Below are 3,636 nucleotides of genomic sequence, written 5' to 3'. Positions count from 1 at the left end.
GAACATGAACTCTGACGAGACCTTCTGCGGCGCTAGGACAGTTGGTGGGTGGGAACGAGTACGGGCCGCAACTGGAGAACTTAAAGGGGGCGGCGCCGCAACAGTTGGAAGGGAGGAGGAGGACGAGGAAGGAGGAGGAGGAGCTGTGGGAGTGGGGGCAGGGTCTGCAACTGGCGGAGGGAGGGAGTTGGAGTGAGCAGGAGGGGGATGGGATAGGTGGTCAGGCAGCTCCTCCTGCTGCTCGTAAGGAGGGGGAGAGCTGACCTTGGGAGGGGAGCGAGCTAAGAGAACTTGATGAGTGGAACAGGAGGAGCAGAGGTCGGGGTGGGGACGCAAATCCCAAAAAGCCTGGACGTACGGCACCTCGCGATCCTTGCCAGTACGGCGACAAAAATTGTTTAGGTCTCGTAGGACGTTAAAATCGAAAGTACCAGTCGGAGGCCAATGTGACCGGTTATTGAGCTGATACTGGGGCTAGGCCACTTGGGATAAAAAGATAAGCTTCTTTCGTTTGAGAGTCGGAGAGTAACCCAGCCGAGAGAAATTGAGGAGTAAACACCCGAGGGGGGTGTTACTGGGGATTTTAGACTCCGCGTTCCCCATGGCGCGTGTGGCAGGAACTCCCCTTTAGCGGAATTGGGCTAGAGTGGTGTGAGGAGAGGCGTCCCGTCTGCCTCACAGCCCCTCTAGAGGGAGATAGGAAGAGTTAGAGGAAGTGTCCTTCTCTCTAACCGTTCCTATTATGGACGTGGACGTGGGAAGGATCAGAGGAGGCGTCCCTCGTCTGATGACTTCCAAGGCTCCTGGAGCTGGACTGGAGGATCTGACTCGGGCCGGCCGGCGCTAGGCGAGAGATCCGTGGAGTGGGAGACGCGAAAGGAAAAGAGGCCACCACACGCACCGAGGGGAAGATAGGCAAGTAAACGGACTTACCTTATTCGGAGCATGGAGGCCAATTCAGAGGAAGGGGGTCGCCAGAGGGAGGGGGCCGCTGGTGGACCAGCCGCCCACACCTCCCGGGTTTCGGCACCAAATGTGCGACCTGCAGAGACCCTTCCCGAAATAATTCAGTCCAAGTAGCCGCTGGCCCAAGTCCAGGTTTATTGGGGTTTGCGGGCAACTCAGGCAGGAGAGGGGAGAGCTGCACCCAGCAGCTGCCGGAGAGGGTTTTTATAGGGAGGGGGCCTGCTTAGGCGAGGTGTTGTGAAGTGATTGGTGGCGGTTGGACATGGGCGGAGGGGGAATATTGTGGCGTGCAAGGGTTGGCTTAGCTTTGGCGGGCTGGAGTGGGAGATGGTTGGTGGAGGTTAAACAAAGAAGAAGGAAGAGCCATGTGGCAAGGGGGATGGGCTAGTCCTGTTGCTGGGCAGACTAACCTCCGGAGGTGGCCTGCTGGATGTGGGTCCCGGATATGGGGAATGGGCTCTTTCTACCTAACAATTACTGGTCCTTTGTTTTGTTTTTCAGAGTTCAGGAAATTTATTTTGAGCTATTTACAGCTTTTAGCAATCGAGTAAAAAATATTCCAATTGAGTAAACAAAATTAGGAGCATATTTGTTTCTACCTATTTTCTCCAGAATTCGAAATCTGTTTGTGAGTATTCTTCACTTAGGACAATATAATTTGCATAAGTGCAAAAGAATGTTTCCTTCTGCAATGGGACACAGTTGGAGAAATTAGTCATTTTGACAAGGCTTTGACTAGAATGGCATGCTTTCCCCTAGGGAATCAAACATGATGTATAGAGTCAATAAAAGCCCTTTGGGAAAACTGGCTTCATACCTTGTCTACACCTTGCCTGTACAGGGTCCCTAACCTGTGGTAAGTAAATGTCACTTCCTGACAGGCTTATGAGACCCAAGTTATCCTGTGACCTCAAAAGAGAAATTTATGCAACTCATATAGTTATTTGAGGGGAGAGAACCATGGCTGGGCTCAGCTTTGCAAAGTCTTATCTGAGATTCACTTTATGAAACAAAGTTTTATGAAATCTGATTTTTAAAACCTATGTAAAAATAATTGTTCTTGCTACACTTTATTTTTTTATTTTTATTATTTTTATACAGGGGAAAGTGTGAACGCAGTTCCCCACTACCACAAATTATGCAGTCGAGTTTCCCACATTTGGGGAAATCGCAGGGGTCAGCACATCCAGAGTGCAGTGGATAAGCCTCGTCCTGGGAAAACCACCTTCGTGATCATGGTATCTCCCCTGCCAGGTAAGTATTGCTGCACTTTATACAAATAATCAGGGCAAGTATAATAGAGACACTTGGTCACACCACAATTTCTCTTTAGTAAAAATGGGAGACTGGAGAGAGAAAAAAATTATACTTTAAGAACTATGGGCCGAGAGCAGTGGCTTATGCCTGTAATCCCAGCACTTTGGGAGCCCAAGGCAGGCGGATCACGAGGTCAGGAGATCGAGATCATTCTGGCCAAGAGGGGAAACCCCGTTTGTATACTAAAAATACAAAAAAAAAATTAGCTGGGTATGGTGATGTATATGGTGGCATACACCTGTAGTCCCAGCTACTCAGGAGGCTGAGGCAGGAAAGCCCCTTGAAGCCAGGAGGTGGAAATTTCAGTGAGCCGAGATTGGGCCACTGCACTACAGCTTGGGTGACAGCGTGAGGCTTCGTTTCAAAACAAAGAGGTCCAAGTCCAACCACTAAGGTGGGGCTGGTGGTTGGCTTCTGTCTGCAGGAAGCCTGGAACCCCTATCTAACAGAGGAGGACCCAGGCTGGAGTCAGGAAGCCTTCAGAGTCACCAGGTGAGTGGATCAGAGCTGGAAACACAGAGCAGGTGGGAGCCCTGGACTCTCCCAGTGCGGGCTGAGAAGCTGGGGTAGGAACATATTCCATGGGCAAATGCACACAAGGGGTCCCTGGGCCCCTTCCCCTGCCCAGTGACTGCCCAGTTCCTAAGGAACTTCTGAGGCCTGAGACCCAGAGACACACCACCTAATCCTCACCCCCACAACTTTGTGCCAAGATAAGAGAATGCCCAGTGCAGGCAGGTGGTCTGGGATTGGGGTCTGGGGTGGGGTGTGTGTTCCTAACTAGCAGGTGCCCTTACATAAAGCTGCCTGAGCTGGTTGCACCATCACTTGTTAGTCTGCCTATGTGTGGCCTAGATTCAAAGGCCCAGTTGTCCATTCTGGCTATACCATTCCCTGGCTCCTCTGCCAGGCCCAACTGTGTATAAGGAGTTTGAATAACTTTGCTTTTAGATCCTGAATAAGCTTTATTGTTACTAGATTTTATCTGTAAAGACATTTTATGCATTTTCAATGAGATTTGACTTAGTAATTTTGGATAAAATCCAATTGGTTAATTTTAAAAATTGAAAAATTTTTGTTTTTTAGATAATAATTATCTAAAGTGCCCACAAAACTTGGCAAATAGTTTTGCCATGTTACACTATTAGTATAGGCTTGCTGAATTTGAATTTTTGTAAGAGGCACTATTATTCTTATGGTATTAAATCCATGCACATTTGTTTGTTTGTTTTTGTTTGTTTGTTTGTTTTTTGAGACGGAGTTTCACTCTTGTTCCCCAGGCTGGAGTGCAATGGCACGATTTTGGCTCACAGCAACCTCCGCCTCCTGGGTTCAAGCTATTCTCCTGCCTCA

The 3,636-nt window shown here is 49.0% G+C and overlaps 1 non-coding gene across 1 annotated transcript; it reads right to left on the bottom strand.

The window, feature by feature from the left end:
- Positions 1–2,064: 2,064 nt before the first annotated feature.
- On the bottom strand, positions 2,065–2,228 carry LOC120362914 (U1 spliceosomal RNA). Its single transcript, XR_005578704.1, has one exon. It is a non-coding gene; the product is annotated as a U1 spliceosomal RNA (small nuclear RNA).
- Between the last annotated feature and the right edge of the window lie 1,408 nt (positions 2,229–3,636).

The sequence above is a fragment of the Saimiri boliviensis genome, chromosome 14, assembly GCF_048565385.1.
Source record: "Saimiri boliviensis isolate mSaiBol1 chromosome 14, mSaiBol1.pri, whole genome shotgun sequence".
Taxonomy (NCBI): domain Eukaryota; kingdom Metazoa; phylum Chordata; class Mammalia; order Primates; family Cebidae; genus Saimiri; species Saimiri boliviensis.
This window is presented reverse-complemented; position numbering and strand designations above follow the sequence as displayed.